Below are 17,429 nucleotides of genomic sequence, written 5' to 3'. Positions count from 1 at the left end.
TGTAAGGGTGAGAATTTTGAATTTAATTCTGCTGTGAATGGGGAGCCAATGAAGTGACTCACAGAGAGGTGCAGCAGATACAGATCGACGGGAAAGGTGGATCAGCCTGGCAGAAGCATTTAGGATGGATTGAAGGGGGGAGAGGCGGGAAAGAGGAATGCCAGCGAGTAGGTTATTGCAGTAGTCAAGTCGGGAGATAACAAGGGAGTTGATTATTTGCTTTGTGGTGTCAGCGCTCAGAAAAGGGCGAATTTTGGGGCGATGGGGAAATGGTGATGCCGTCAACAGGGATAGAGAAGTCAGAAGTCGGTGTAGAGCTTGAGGGGGGGATAAGAAGGAGCTCAGTCTTGGACATGTTAATCTTTAGGTGGTGAGAGGCCATCCAGGAAGAAATACCAGATAAGCAGTTGCTGACATGAGAGAGGACAGAGGGAGAGAGAGCAGGGGTGGAGAGGTAGATCTGGGTGTATTCAGCATAGAGGTGATATTTGAAGCCATAACTGTTGATAAGTTTACCCAGCGAAGAAGTATAGATGGAGAAGAGTAGAGGACCCAGAACAGATCCTTGAGGTACTCCAACAGACAGAGGCATAGGAGAGGAGGAGTCGCCGGCAAATGACACAGAAAAAGACCCGTGAGAAAGATAGGAGTGAATCCATGAAAGAGCAGTGTCACAGAGGCCAAAAGAGCTAAGGGTCTGTAGGAGGAGGGGGTGGTCAACTGTGTCGAAGGCAGCTGAGAGGTCAAGTAAGATGAGTATAGAGTAGTGGCCAATATTTTTAGCAGAGAGAAGATCGTTTGTGACCTTGGTAAGGGCAGTCTCAGTTGAGTGTTTTGGGCGGAATCCGGATTGCAGTGGGTCAAGCAAGGAGTTGGCGGACAGGAAGTGGGTTAGGCGATTGTAAACTAGTTTTTCAAGGAGTTTTGATGTTAGTGGAAGCAGTGATATGGGGCGGTAGCTTTCAGGAGAATTAGGGTTGAGGGAGGGTTTTTTGAGTATGGGAATGACTTTTGCGTGTTTGAAAGAAGATGGGAATGAGCCGGTAGAGAGAGATAAGTTGAAGATGTGGGTAAGAGCAGGAGTGAGGGTGGAAGATAGGGAGAGTATTAGATGAGAAGGGATAGGGTCGAGTGGACAGGTAGTGAGGCATGGGCACTTCCGCGGAAGTTGCACGTTAAGGTGTTAGTACATTGTTATGTCTATAGTTCCTTTTGTCGATTCCTATTGGGGTTTCAATTTTTCTGTGGCCTGTGTCAGTTCTGAGTGCCTTATGTAGCAGGCTGGTCCTGGTCAGGCACTAATTTTGGTTCCTTAAGGTCTATTTCATCCACGTGGTGCCGGTATAACTGGCTGTCCTTGTTGGGTGGTGAGTTGCTCACTCGGAGTTAGTTATACTCTGGTTTCTCTTCAGATCGAATACAGCTTTCGCCTTTACTAAAGTTTTCTGTGGAGAGGATCATCCATGAGTTTTCAAAAAATGTTTGAAGCTCTGCCCCTTGCAGGGCTAAAACATGGTAGAGGAGGCCTTTCGTTCCTAGACCTCAGGCTGGTTCTCGTTTCTTCTTTTGGGTGGGGCATCAGAGGGATTGTACTCAGTCCTTATTGTCCTGTTCCTGATTGTTGGCGGGGTTCCAGAAGCGGATCCTGCTAAAGGTTACTCTGGGGGTTCCGGAGGTTCTCTGGCCTCGGAGCGAAGGTTCTCCATGCCCAATGGGACTGGAGGTTTAGATGCCTCCTTGGACATCTGGGGTACCAGGTTGGGTTGATTTTTATCTCCTCTATGGTATTCTTATTTAATGTATTTTTTGAGGCCTTGATGACGGTAACTCTTCCTTAAGGGGTCGAGGTGTCTTAGGCTTCTTTTTTCCCCTTCACCCTGATATTTCTCCTACCTTTCCTTGTTCCCTTGGCAGAGTGACTGGGGGATGAGGAAAGTGGGAGAGGTATTTAAGCCTTTGGCTGGGGTGTCTTTGCCTCCCCCTGGTGGCCAGGTTCTGAATTCCCAAAAGTAATGAATGCAGCTGTGGACGTCAGAATAAAAGAAACTTATCAGGTAAGCATAATTTAAGTTATTTATGACAGAATTCAAGCCATTTCCCATCCCTGCTCCTGCCTAATACATAATACTTTTGCCTGGGGGGGTGGTGTTGGGGTGTCCCTCTTTCCTATTTGGAAATGTTGGGAGGTATGGCGCAGTGTAGTGGCGGCAGCAACAGGCCTTGGTGTGGTGGTGGTCTGGTGGTTTCCATGTGGTCCAAGTTGGGAGCCAGAAACTTATTGTGAGCATATATTTATTTATTAGATTCTGTACTGTTAATGCATGTTTTATGGAGAAATGTATGTTTTTTTTAATAGTTATTTTTTAAAAATTGCGATTAAAATTGCAATCGCGATATAGCATGACCAAAATCTCAATATTCATTTTTTCCCATATTGATTAAAGGTATTGGAAAGCGATCTTTAATAGTAATCTGATTTGAGTTCTCTGTAATCCACCATCTTTCTTTTCAATCAAAGCTGCCACAGCAGGAGAGGAAGAGGGTCTGATGAATCCTCTTTTCAGGATTTTCTCGATATATTTCTTTAGATTCAGGTTGCGATAAAGGAAAAGTTTTGCCTCTCGTAATGAGTGCTACTGGGAGCAGTTCTGTACTGCAGTCATAAGGTCTATGAGGTGTGGTAGTACTTAGGCTTTCTTTTTTAGAAGACATCAACGTAATCAGAGTAATCATAGGCATTTCCAGATCTGAAGAAACAGATAAAGTCTGTACTTTTTTGGTTATTACAAGCTGCTTGATACAATGGCCTATACAGTCTGTACCCCAGGAAGTGTGTTCATTCTGGCACCAGAAACAAAGTAGGATCATGGTTTTGTAACCAGGGCAGTCCAAAAAGATCTGAAATTGAGTAAAATAAATCAAGTTGAAACTTAAAGGGACATGAAACCCAATTTTATTCTTTCATGATTTAGAAAGAGCATGCAATTTTAAACAACTTTCTAATTTACTTCTATTATCGAATTTGCTTCATGCTATTCATATACTTTGCTGAAAAGCATATCTAGATAGGCTCAGTAGCTGTTGATTGGCTGCTGCACATAGATTCCACATGTGATTGGCTCACCCATGTGCATTGCTATTTCTTCAACAAAGGATATCTAAAGAATGAAGCAAATTAGATAATAGAAGTAAATTGGAATGTTGTTTAAAATTGTATTCTCTATCTGAATCATGAAGGAAATGTTTTGGGTTTAGTGTCCCTTTAAATATTCTTGACGAACTCCAGTCTGGAAGAGGAGTGGGAAAGACTGAAGATCAGTAAACCAGGACTCAAAGGATAACCACTAAAAGTGGTTGTTGCTTCTTAAAGGGACAGTCTACACCAAAATCTTTCTTATTTAAAAAGATAGATAATCCCTTTACCCATTCCCCGTTTTTGCATAACCAACACACTTATATTAATATACTTTTTACCTCTGTGATTACCTTGTATCTAAGCCTCTGCAGACAGCCTCCTTATCTAAGTGCTTTTGACAGACATGCAGTGTAGTCAATTGGTGAAGACTTTAACTGTAGGAGGGAAAAGATTTGAGGCTTGAGTTATGTCCATAAATATTCCTGCAGCCACAGAGCCAATAAGGGCAAGCAAATTGTAAGTTGTCAGTAGTAGGTCTTCAAACATAAAACATTAGTCAGATTAGAAATATATTGTTTAAACTTTTTTTTCCTCTCCAACTAAAGCAAGAGCTTGTTTATTTAAATATTATTACAGAAATAAGCTTAAATAATGACTATTTTTAAGTATGCAAGTATTCTAAATTATAATGTGTGTAATTTAGTTTGTTTTATAGAGTTAAATTGTAGTAAATTATTTTGTGAAAAGTGAAATGAGTAGGACAAGAAAGTAAAGTGAAAAAATATTTAATTCTTTTGTTTAAGTATTAAAGGAACAGTAAAGTTAAAATTAACTAAAAATGTTTGAGAGCTTGCAATTTTAAACAAATTTCCAATGTACTTTTATGATCTCATTTGCATTTTTTTTTATCCTTTGTTGAAAAGCATACATAGGTTGAGGAGCATCAGTGCACTACTGGGAGCTATCTGCTGATTATTGGCCGCTCATATAAGCATCTTGTCATTGGCTCATCTGATGTGTTTAGCTAGGTGCCTGTAGTGCATTACTGCTCCTTTACAAAGAGGATATCAAGAGAATTAAGCAAAATTTCATAAAAGTAGAAAATAGGAAAGTTTGTTTAGAATTGTATTCTCTATCTAAATCATGAAAGAAAAAAAAAATGTTTTCCTTTTAATAAAATAAATACAATATCAAAATAATGTATATACAGGTAGCCCTCAGTTTACGCCGGGGTTAGGTTCCAGAAGGAATGGTTGTAAATCGAAACCGTTGTAAATTGAAACCCAGTTTATAATGTAAGTCAATGGGAAGTGAGGGAGATAGATTCCAGGCCCCTCTCAAAATTGTCATAAGTAACACCTAATAAAAACTTAAAAAATTTGTATTAATTTCATTCTGTAGTTTGGGGAAAAACACTGCTTTCTTTCGTAAGATGAGTCCATAGGTTAAAAGTGAAAAAGAGGGCGCCACGTAGCGTGATACTGTTGTTACAGGCTCAGAAGACAAAGTATTCAAAAAGGCTTACCGAAAAGCTCTGCACCGTTCTGTGACCGGTGCTATCAGGCAGACTAACACTCTCAGTGGTTAGCACACTGGGTGGCCTCAGGTGTAATGCAGACAGGTGGATCTCAGCGTTGCTTGATTGAAGTAACTCCACGTCTGTGCAGCACGTATATTACAGACTCCAGTGGGTATTGGAATAAAACACCTCTCCAGGTTAGATTAATGAGAATATGAGACAACTTCCGTATGATAAAGTTAAAATCTTTAATCCATACAAGATTTGCTACGCGTTTCTAGACCTATGGTCTTTTCCTCAGGCATAAAAACAATGGATACATTTATGAACAAATTGAAACCTTAAATACAGGTAAATTTAAAAACGGAAGTTGTCATAGTTTCAAAAAAGAGACCAATCGTGACAAAGTAGACCTTGTGGATTTAATCTAATCAGGTTAGTTCACAATTAATGCTGATTAAATCCACAAGGTCTACTTTGTCACGATTGGTCTCTTTTTTGAAACTATGACAACTTCTGTTTTTAAATTTACCTGTATTTAAGGTTTCAATTTGTTCATAAATGTATCCATTGTTTTTATGCCTGAGGAAAAGACCATAGGTCTAGAAACGCGTAGAAAATCTTGTATGGATTAAAGATTTTAACTTTATCATACGGAAGTTGTCTCATATTCTCATTAATCTAACCTGGAGAGGTGTTTTATTCCAATACCCACTGGAGTCTGTAATATACGTGCTGCACAGACGTGGAGTTACTTCAATCAAGCAACGCTGAGATCCACCTGTCTGCATTACACCTGAGGCCACCCAGTGTGCTAACCACTGAGAGTGTTAGTCTGCCTGATAGCACCGGTCACAGAACGGTGCAGAGCTTTTCGGTAAGCCTTTTTGAATACTTTGTCTTCTGAGCCTGTAACAACAGTATCACGCTATGTGGCGCCCTCTTTTTCACTTTTAATTTTCAGAAATCTTCACTCCGAGGATTAGAGGAGCTTTGCCGCTTACACCTTTTTGCTTCACATTATTTCAAATTTCCGCCCGACTTCACGGGAGCCATATGGTTTGTGTTCTATTTCGATAGTTTGGTCCACTTAGCGCACCCCGCTCTCGGTTCCCCTCGGGGTTCCTGGTTTGACTTTGAGTCCATAGGTGTCCATAACGTGTGGGACATACTTCAAGAACCCTAACTAGAGCTTTCACCTCTACTCCCTCTCCAGTTAGTTATTGGCCTCCGAGCTAAGAGGTTGTGTGAGGTGCTCTGCAATCAAGATTTTATTTTCCAAATTTGGAGCTCAGACCTGACATGAGACCCCTGTACCCCTCATTCAGTTTCACTCAAAGAAGATTCACAAGACATGAGTGCAATAGGAGAAAAGGAATACCTCTCTTTATGGCATGTCAGTACTCTCACGGCTAAATCTCTCAGCCATAACTGACCTTTGGCATCGCAGGGACCCTGTCCCTCAGCCTTCACTAATGGGTTAACGGGTATTTCTCCTGTTAAGTGTAGTCAGTCCACGGGTCATCCATTACTTATGGGATATTAACTCCTCCCCAACAGGAAGTGCAAGAGGATCACCCAAGCAGAGCTGCTCCCCTCTACGTCATACCCAGTCATTCTCTTGCACCCAACTAATAGATAGGATGTGTGAGAGGACTGTGGTTATTAAACTTAGTTTTTATTTCTTCAATCAAAAGTTTGTTATTTTAAACGGCACCGGAGTGTGTTGTTTTTTCTCAGGCAGCATTTGAAGAAGAATCTACCTGAGTTTTGTGTATGATCTTAGCGGGCGTAACTAAGATCCATTTGCTGTTCTCGGCCATTCTGAGGAGTGAGGTAACTTCAGAACAGGGGATAGCGGGCAGGTTCACCTGCAAAGAGGTATGTTGCAGTATATTATTTTCTAAGGAATGGAATTGACTGAGAAAATACTGCTTATACCGATATAATGTAAGTACAGCCTTAAATGCAGTAGTAGCAACTGGTATCAGGCTGATATGTATGTATGTTTACACTTAAGTATTTCTGGGGAATGGCACTTCACTGGGAAAATACTGTATGCATATAACTTTTAGCCTAACCTGCAGTGGGAGCGACTAGCAGCAGGCTTTTTAATGACATTTCATAAATTAGATTTTAAACGTTTGCTGGCATGTTAAATCGTTTAATTATCTGAGGTACTTGGTGAAAAATTGTTTTGGGCGTTATTTTCCACATGGCTGTCGTTGTTTTGAATTGAAACAGTTTACTGAGCTTCCCTCACTGTTGTATTGTGAGTGGGAGGGGCCTATTTTGGCGCTTTTACTACGCATTAGAAATTCAGTCACAGCCTGCCTTTTTCTCCCTGCATGATCCAGGACGTCTCTACAGAGCTCAGGGGTCTTCAAAACTAGTTTTGAGGGAGGTAATCACTCACAGCAGACCTGTGAGACTGTGCTTTGACTGTGATAAAAACGCTTATATTTTCAATTGTTATCCGTTTTTCTGATATTAAGGGTTAATCATCCATTGCTAATGAGTGCAATCCTTTGCTAAATTTATGCATTTACTGTGAAAATTTGGTTTCTATAACTAATCCGGTTCATTGTTATTCAACTGTGACAGTTTTTGTGTGCTTCTTAAAGGCACAGTAACGTTTTTTATATTGCTTGCAAATTTATTTGAAAAGTATTTTCCAAGCTTGCTAGTCTAATTGCTAGTTTGTTTTAACATGTCTGACATAGAGGAATCTCTTTGTGCAATATGTTCAAAAGCCAATGTGGAGCCCAATAGAAATTTGTGTACTAATTGCATTGATGCTACTTTAAATAAAAGTCAATCTGTACATTTTAAGAAAATTTCACCAGACAGCGAGGGGAAAGTTATACCGACTAACTCTCCTCACGTGTCAGTACCTGCGTCTCCCGCTCAGGAGGTGCGTGATATTGCGACGCCAAGTACATCAGGGCGGCCATTACAAATCACTTTACAAGACATGGCTAATGTTATGACTGAAGTTTTATCTAAATTACCAGAACTTAGAGGTAAACGCGACCACTCTGGTATGAGAACAGAGTACGCTGATAATGTTAGAGCCATGTCTGATACTGCGTCACAAATGGCAGAACATGAAGACGGAGAGCTTCATTCTGTGGGTGACGGATCTGATCCAAATAGACTGGACTCAGACATTTCAAATTTTAAATTTAAGCTTGAGAACCTCCGTGTATTATTAGGGGAGGTATTAGCGGCTCTGAATGATTGTAACACGGTTGCAATCCCAGAGAAATTATGTAGGCTGGATAGATACTATGCGGTACCGACGTGTAATGACGTCTTTCCTATACCTAAGAGACTTACAGAAATTATTACTAAGGAGTGGGATAGGCCAGGCGTGCCCTTTTCCCCCCCTCCTATATTTAGAAAAATGTTTCCAATAGATGCCACCACACGGGACTTATGGCAGACGGTCCCTAAGGTGGAAGGAGCAGTTTCTACTCTGGCTAAGCGTACCACTATCCCGGTGGAGGATAGCTGTGCCTTTTCAGACCCAATGGACAAAAAATTAGAGGGTTACCTTAAGAAAATGTTTACTCAACAAGGTTTTATATTACAACCTCTCGCATGCATTGCGCCTGTCACGGCTGCGGCGGCATTTTGGTTTGAGTCTCTAGAGGAGACCATTAGCTCAGTTCCATTGGATGAAATCATAGACAAGCTTAGAGTCTTTAAGCTAGCTAATTCATTTATTTCTGATGCCGTCGTACATTTAACTAAGCTTACGGCTAAGAATTCCGGATTCGCCATCCAGGCGCGCAGAGCGCTGTGGCTAAAATCCTGGTCAGCCGATGTGACTTCTAAATCTAAATTGCTTAACATACCTTTCAAAGGGCAGACATTATTTGGGCCCGGTTTGAAAGAAATTATCGCTGACATTACTGGAGGTAAGGGACATGCCCTGCCTCAAGACAGAGCCAAACCAAGGGCTAGACAGTCTAATTTTCGTGCCTTTCGTAACTTCAAGGCAGGAGCAGCATCAACTTCCTCCGCTACAAAACAGGAAGGAACTGTTGCTCGTTACAGACAGGGCTGGAAACCTAACCAGACCTGGAACAAGGGCAAGCAGGCCAGAAAACCTGCTGCCGCCCCTAAGATAGCATGAAGTGAGGGCCCCCGATCCGGCAACGGATCTAGTAGGGGGCAGACTTTCTCTCTTCGCCCAGGCTTGGGCAAGAGATGTCCAGGATTCCTGGGCGTTAGAGATCATATCCCAGGGATATCTTCTGGACTTCAAAGCTTCTCCTCCCAAAGGGAGATTTCATCTTTCAAGGTTGTCAACAAACCAGACAAAGAAAGAGGCGTTTCTACGCTGTGTTCAAGATCTTTTGTTAATGGGAGTGATCCACCCGGTTCCGCGGTCGGAACACGGACAAGGGTTTTACTCAAATCTGTTCGTGGTTCCCAAGAAAGAGGGAACCTTCAGACCAATCTTGGATTTAAAGATCCTAAACAAATTCCTAAGAGTTCCATCGTTCAAAATGGAAACTATTCGGACAATCTTACCCATGATCCAAAAGGGTCAGTACATGACCACAGTGGATCTAAAGGATGCGTACCTTCACATACCGATTCACAGGGATCATTACCGGTACCTAAGGTTTGCCTTCCTAGACAGGCATTATCAGTTTGTAGCTCTTCCCTTCGGGTTAGCTACGGCTCCAAGAATCTTTACAAAGGTCCTGGGCTCTCTTCTGGCGGTACTAAGACCGCGAGGAATAGCGGTAGCTCCGTACCTAGACGACATTCTGATACTAGCGCCAAATTTCCAAACTGCCAAGTCTCATACAGAGTTAGTTCTGGCATTTCTAAGGTCACATGGGTGGAAGGTGAACGTAGAAAAGAGTTCTCTATTGCCACTCATAAGAGTTCCCTTCTTGGGGACTCTTATAGATTCTGTAGAAATTAAAATTTACCTGACAGAGGACAGGTTAACAAAACTTCTAAATGCTTGCCGTATCCTTCATTCCATTCAACACCCGTCAGTGGCTCAATGCATGGAGGTAATCGGCTTAATGGTAGCGGCAATGGACATAGTACCTTTTGCACGCCTGCATCTCAGACCTCTGCAATTGTGCATGCTAAGTCAGTGGAATGGGGATTACTCAGATTTGTCCCCTATGCTGAATCTGGATCAAGAGACCAGAAATTCTCTTCTATGGTGGCTTTCTCGGCCACATCTGTCCAGGGGGATGCCCTTCAGCAGGCCAGACTGGACAATTGTAACAACAGACGCCAGCCTATTAGGTTGGGGCGCTGTCTGGAATTCCCTGAAGGCTCAGGGATCATGGACTCAGGAGGAGAGTCTCCTTCCAATAAACATTCTGGAATTGAGAGCAGTTCTCAATGCCCTTCTGGCTTGGCCTCAGTTAGCAACTCTGAGGTTCATCAGGTTTCAGTCGGACAACATCACGACTGTGGCTTACATCAACCATCAGGGAGGGACAAGGAGTTCCCTAGCGATGATGGAAGTATCAAAGATAATTCGCTGGGCAGAGTCTCACTCTTGCCACCTGTCAGCGATCCACATCCCAGGCGTGGAGAACTGGGAGGCGGATTTCCTAAGTCGCCAGACTTTTCATCCGGGGGAGTGGGAACTTCATCCGGAGGTCTTTGCCCAAATACTTCGACGTTGGGGCAAACCAGATATGGATCTCATGGCGTCTCGCCAGAACGCCAAGCTTCCTTGTTACGGGTCCAGGTCCAGGGACCCGGGAGCGGTCCTGATAGATGCTTTGACAGCACCTTGGACCTTCAAGATGGCTTATGTGTTTCCACCCTTCCCGATGCTTCCTCGATTGATTGCCAGGATCAAACAGGAGAAAGCATTGGTGATTCTAATAGCGCCTGCGTGGCCACGCAGGACCTGGTATGCAGATCTAGTGGACATGTCATCCTGTCCACCTTGGTCTCTGCCTCTGAGACAGGACCTTCTAATTCAGGGTCCTTTCAAACATCAAAATCTAATTTCTCTGAAGCTGACTGCATGGAGATTGAACGCTTGATTTTATCAAAGCGTGGATTTTCGGAGTCAGTAATTGATACCTTAATACAGGCTAGGAAACCTGTTACCAGGAAAATTTACCATAAAATATGGCGTAAATATTTACACTGGTGCGAATCCAAGAGTTACTCATGGAGTAAGGTTAGGATTCCTAGGATATTGTCTTTTCTACAAGAAGGTTTAGAAAAGGGTTTATCTGCAAGTTCTTTAAAGGGACAGATCTCAGCTCTGTCCATCCTTTTACACAAACGTCTGTCAGAAGTTCCAGACGTTCAGGCTTTTTGTCAGGCTTTGGCCAGGATTAAGCCTGTGTTTAAGACTGTTGCTCCACCGTGGAGCTTAAACTTAGTTCTTAACGTTTTACAGGGTGTTCCGTTTGAACCCCTTCATTCCATTGATATCAAGCTGTTATCTTGGAAAGTTCTGTTTCTAATGGCTATTTCCTCGGCTCGTAGAGTCTCTGAGTTATCGGCCTTACATTGTGATTTTCCTTATCTGATTTTTCATTCAGACAAGGTAGTTCTGCGTACTAAACCTGGGTTCTTACCTAAGGTAGTCACTAACAAGAATATCAATCAAGAGATTGTTGTTCCATCATTGTGCCCTAACCCTTCTTCAAAGAAGGAACGACTTCTGCACAATCTAGACGTAGTCCGTGCCTTGAAATTTTATTTACAGGCAACTAAAGATTTTCGCCAAACATCTTCCCTGTTTGTAGTTTATTCTGGTCAGAGGAGAGGTCAAAAAGCATCTGCTACCTCTCTCTCTTTTTGGCTTCGTAGCATAATACGTTTAGCCTATGAGACTGCTGGACAGCAGCCTCCTGAAAGGATTACAGCTCATTCTACGAGAGCTATGGCTTCCACGTGGGCCTTTAAGAATGAGGCCTCTGTTGAACAGATTTGCAAGGCTGCAACTTGGTCTTCTCTTCATACTTTTTCCAAATTTTACAAATTTGACACTTTTGCTTCTTCGGAGGCTGTTTTTGGGAGAAAGGTTCTTCAGGCAGTGGTTCCTTCTGTGTAAAGATCCTGCCTTTTCCCTCCCGTCATCCGTGTACTTCTAGCTTTGGTATTGGTATCCCATAAGTAATGGATGACCCGTGGACTGACTACACTTAACAGGAGAAAACATAATTTATGCTTACCTGATAAATTCCTTTCTCCTGTAGTGTAGTCAGTCCACGGCCCGCCCTGTTTTTTATGGCAGGTCTAAAATTTAAATTAAACTCCAGTCACCACTGCACCCTATAGTTTCTCCTTTCTCGTTTGGTTTCGGTCGAATGACTGGGTATGACGTAGAGGGGAGGAGCTATATAGCAGCTCTGCTTGGGTGATCCTCTTGCACTTCCTGTTGGGGAGGAGTTAATATCCCATAAGTAATGGATGACCCGTGGACTGACTACACTACAGGAGAAAGGAATTTATCAGGTAAGCATAAATTATGTTATCTGCTAATATTCTCTGCAGTATCTTTACTTGCACTGTATGGGCTCTCTACTGCATCCGTATTCTGTGAGGGAGAAAGTTTTTGCAAGACTGTTCCAGTGGACCAAATTAATCAACTATTTGCTAATTGTGTTCCACGTTTCGAGTTTCCAAGCTATAAATGTATTAGTTCATCCATGCCTGTCTATATGACTCAAGGGAATAACACTAATTTTTCACCTGAGTTTAAAAATACCTTACAAAAAACTATGAAAGAGCTGGATTCCCAGACCAAGTAAGTGCAAACGTAAATCTAAAAATGTACCTCTTCCTCCCTGTTACTCACAGGGGACTGAGCATCTACTGTAGCTCTGTTGCCACCTAGTTTACAAACTTCTGATGAGTCCCTTTCGGAGTCTTCTGAGGGGGAAATCTCAGAAACAGAGCCTGATACCACTTTCAAATTTAGAGTGTATCATATCCGTTTCCTTCTACAGGAAGTTCTAAACACCTTAGAAATGTCAGAAAAGAATTCAGAAATGCCAAAACCTGTAAATAAGTTGAATCAGGTTTTCAAAGCTCCACCCAAAGTTCCTAAGGCATTTTAAACTCCAAACTTGGTAACAGACTATATTTCTAAAGAATGAAAGAAACCAGGCATTTCTTGAACTCCTCCTAACAGGTTTAAGAAGATGTATCCTCTTTCAGAAAATAATCTGACAGTATGGGAGGTTCCTAAAGTGTATGGAGCTACTTGCACTGTAGCAAAATGCACGACTATAGCCATGGAGGATAGTTCCTTTTTTAAGGATCCAATGGACTGAAAATCTGAGTCTCTGCTATGAAAATAATTTTCATAGCAATCAGCTTAGACCAGCAGTTGCAATCACTTGTTCCTTTCACTCTGCCAGAGATCAGAAGTCTTTTTTCAATCAGAAGTCTGACTTCTGTAAACCTTCCTGGTAGCCAGGATCTTCCTGGTCTAAAAATACAGACCATAAAGCCCAATTCATTAAAGGGTCAGATTTTGGCCTTGTCTGTTGTTGTTTTTTTTGTAGTTTTTTTTTTTTATAAAAAGTTGGTTAAGTTGCCTGATGTTCAAACTTTTGTCCAAGCCTTGGTTAGAATTTGTCCTGTTATTAGGCCTATTTGTCTACCTTGGAATCTGAATCTGGTTCTATCTGTTTTGCAAGGTCCTCCCTTTTTAAAGCTATGCATAATTTGGACCTAGAATTGTTGTCTTGGAAGGTCCTTTTTAAACTAGCCATCTCTTAAACTAGATGAGTTTCTGAACTCTCAGACCTTTTTTCTGATCCCCCCTTTTTTCAGGATAAAGCCGTTCTTAGAACTAAATATGATTTTCTTCCAAAGGGTGTATATTCCGAGAACATTAACCAGGAAATGGTTGTTCCTTCTTTGTTTTTTGGTTGTTCCTTCTTTGTGCCCAAGTCCTTCTAATTCTAAGGAATGTCTACTACACAATTTGGATGTTGTTAGAGCCTTAAAATTTTATTTTCAGGCTACTAAAGATTTTAGATTGATTTCCAGATTGTTTGTCCACTTATCTGGTAACGGGAAGGGTCAGAAGGCTACAGCGGTGACTTTAGCATCATGGCTTAAGCATATAATACGTAAAGCTTTCATGGTTGTGGGAAAACTGCCTCCAAAGCAAGTTACTGCACATCCTACTAGATCTGTATCTACCTCTTGGGCCTTCAAGAATGAGGCTTCCTTGAAACAGATTTGCAAGGGAGGAACTTGGTCTGCTCTTCATACATTTTCTAAATTTTACCATTTTGATGTTTGTGCTACTTCAGAAACTGCTTTTGGAAGGAAAGTACTTCAGGCCGCAGTTTCCGGAAAATAGGAACCGCCCTTTCTTTGTCCCACCCGTCCTTAACATGGACTCTCAGTTTGGGTATTGTATCCCACATGTTATAGACATCTATGGACTCTCCTCATCTTACGAAAGAAAACAGAATTTATACTTACCAATATATTTCTTTCAGGATAAGGAGAGTCTATAGGACCCACCCTATTTTTGTTGAATCTAAAGGAGGGGCTGTTCTTATTTGCACCTCTTAACCCTGTTTTCTGTCTTTCCTTCTGTTTTTCTACCTTTCTCCTCGGCTATAGGTTAACTGGAAAGGGAGTAGGGGTGGGGGGGATTGAAAGCTCTTGTGAGGGTTCTTGACCTCCACCTAGTAGCAGGAAGTATATTCCACATGTTATGGTAACCTATGGACTCTCCTTATCCCGAAAGAAATACATTTATCAGTAAGTATAAATTCATTTTTTTTTTGTAAAAAGATTTAAGGTGTCTTTAAATCCTCTGATCAGTAAAACCAGAGGTATATGTCCTATATTAAAAACTGTACATAAAAGAAATGTGTATATGGGGGGGGGGGCGGCAAAAAATAAATAAATTGGTGATGATAATATAAACAAATAAAAAAAATATATAAATATTTAATCGCAACAGATGTTAGTATTCTAAAAGGTTCTTCTGTAGTTCTCACGCAGATGCAGCTCTTTTTACGGTCCCGGTCAAACCTTGATAGAAGATTCTGCATTAAATAAATAAACAAGGGCGCCACAATGGCCTAGTAGTCACAACAGATCCTATAAGATTCAGATGATTAAGGTACTGACCAACAATAAGCACCTCCAGGTGCTATAAAGGCTGACTGGAACCTTACAGTTGTCCAGCAAACTGATCTCCTAGCAATTCGGAAACCTCCACAGCATAAACTCTTGTCCTCCTGCAATGCAACACAAGTTGTAGGCACTTTTACAGGCACCTTTGCCTGAATCCAGTATTTAGGCCTGATAAAACAGCTCATGGGAGCCTGTGTTTTATTTGATTTTATTAAAGTTTGCTGGACAACTGTGAGGTTCTAGTCAGCCTTTATAGCACCTGGAGGTGCTTATTGTTTGTGAGTATGTTTATCATCTGAATCTTAATAGATCTTTTGTGACTGTACTAGACCATTGTAGCACACTTATTTATTAATTGCAGTCTGACCTATATATGTTTTATGTTTGGAAGAAAGATGTCTCATTTCTAAATTTCGGCAGTTGATATGTTATTGCATAAAGATTGTGGATACGCCTTTATAAATGAGTAAATTATTAATTGTTAGAATTAGACTGATAAGTTGCTGTATCAGTTGTTTCTTTCATGTAATTAGCAAGAGTCCATGAGCTAGTGACGTATGGGATATACATTCCTACCAGGAGGGGCAAAGTTTCCCAAACCTTAAAATGCCTATAAATACACCCCTCACCACACCCACAATTCAGTTTTACAAACTTTGCCTCCCATGGAGGTGGTGAAGTAAGTTTGTGCTAGATTCTACGTTGATATGCGCTTTGCAGCAGGCTGAAGCCTGGTTTTCCTCTCAGAGTGCAGTGAATGTCAGAGAGATGTGAAGAGAGTATTGCCTATTTGAATACAATGGTCTTCCTCTAGGGGATCTATTTCTTAGGTTCTCTGTTATCGGTCGTAGAGATTTCTTCTACCTCCCTTTTCAGATTGACAATATACTCTTATATACCATTACCTCTACTGATTCTCGTTTCAGTACTGGTTTGGCTATCTACTTTATGTAGATGAGTGTCTTGGGGTAAGTAAGTCTTATTTTATTTGTGACACTCTAAGCTATGGTTGGGCACTTTATATGTAAAGTTCTAAATATATGTGTTTAAACTCATATTTGCCATGATTCAGGATAATCAGTATTCCTTCATTCAGACTGTCAATTTCATTATTTGGGATAATGCATATGAATAAATATTTTTTTCTTACCTTGAAAATTTTCATTTGACTTTTTTTCCCTGCGGGCTGTTAGGCTTGCGGGGGCAGAAAATGCTTCAATTTATTGCGTCATTTTTGGTGCAAACTTTTCTCCAACATAGGTGTGTCCGGTCCACGGCGTCATCCTTACTTGTGGGATATTCTCTTCCCCAACAGGAAATGGCAAAGAGCCCAGCAAAGCTGGTCACATGATCCCTCCTAGGCTCCGCCTACCCCAGTCATTCTCTTTGCCGTTGTACAGGCAACATCTCCACGGAGATGGCTTAGAGTTTTTTAGTGTTTAACTGTAGTTTTTATTATTCAATCAAGAGTTTGTTATTTTGAAATAGTGCTGGTATGTACTATTTACTCAGAAACAGAAAAGAGATGAAGATTTCTGTTTGTATGAGGAAAATGATTTTAGCAACCGTTACTAAAATCCATGGCTGTTCCACACAGGACTGTTGAGAGCAATTAACTTCAGTTGGGGGAACAGTGAGCAGTCTCTTGCTGCTTGAGGTATGACACATTCTAACAAGACGATGTAATGCTGGAAGCTGTCATTTTCCCTCTGGGATCCGGTAAGCCATGTTTATTACGATTGTAAATAAGGGCTTCAAAAAGGGCTTATTAAGACTGTAGACTTTTTTTGGGCTAAATCGATTGATTATTAACACATATTTAGCCTTGAGGAATCATTTTATCTGGGTATTTTGATATAATAATATCGGCAGGCACTGTTTTAGACACCTTATTCTTTAGGGGCTTTCCCAAAGCATAGGCAGAGCCTCATTTTCGCACCGGTGTTGCGCACTTGTTTTTGAGAGGCATGGCATGCAGTCGCATGTGAGAGGAGCTCTGATACTTAGAAAAGACTTTCTGAAGGCGTCATTTGGTATCGTATTCCCCTTGGGGCTTGGTTGGGTCTCAGCAAAGCAGATACCAGGGACTGTAAAGGGGTTAAAGTTCAAAACGGCTCAGGTTCCGTTATTTTAAGGGTTTAAGCTTCCAAATTTGGTGTGCAATACTTTTAAGGCTTTAAGACACTGTGGTGAAAATTTGGTGAATTTTGAACAATTCCTTCATGTTTTTTCGCATTTGCAGTAATAAAGTGTGTTCAGTTTAAAATTTAAAGTGACAGTAACGGTTTTATTTTAAAACGTCTTTTGTACTTGTTATCAAGTTTATGCCTGTTTAACATGTCTGAACTACCAGATAGACTGTGTTCTGAATGTGGGGAAGCCAGAATTCCTATTCATTTAAATAAATGTGATTTATGTGACAATGACAATGATGCCCAAGATGATTCCTCAAGTGAGGGGAGTAAGCATGGTACTGCATCATTCCCTCCTTCGTCTACACGAGTCTTGTCCACTCAGGAGGCCCCTAGTACATCTAGCGCGCCAATACTCCTTACTATGCAACAATTAACGGCTGTAATGGATAATTCTGTCAAAAACATTTTAGCCAAAATGAACACTTATCAGCGTAAGCGCGACTGCTCTGTTTTA

General features: G+C 41.3%; 1 protein-coding gene and 1 non-coding gene across 2 annotated transcripts in view; both read left to right on the top strand.

The window, feature by feature from the left end:
- Positions 1–17,429, top strand: part of JMY (junction mediating and regulatory protein, p53 cofactor) — a 469,755-nt gene that overhangs the window by 340,391 nt on the left and 111,935 nt on the right. The window lies entirely within an intron of this gene.
- LOC128650610 (U5 spliceosomal RNA) lies at positions 1,393–1,507 on the top strand. Its single transcript, XR_008400888.1, has one exon. It is a non-coding gene; the product is annotated as a U5 spliceosomal RNA (small nuclear RNA).

Source organism: Bombina bombina, chromosome 2, assembly GCF_027579735.1.
Source record: "Bombina bombina isolate aBomBom1 chromosome 2, aBomBom1.pri, whole genome shotgun sequence".
NCBI lineage: Eukaryota > Metazoa > Chordata > Amphibia > Anura > Bombinatoridae > Bombina > Bombina bombina.
This window is presented reverse-complemented; position numbering and strand designations above follow the sequence as displayed.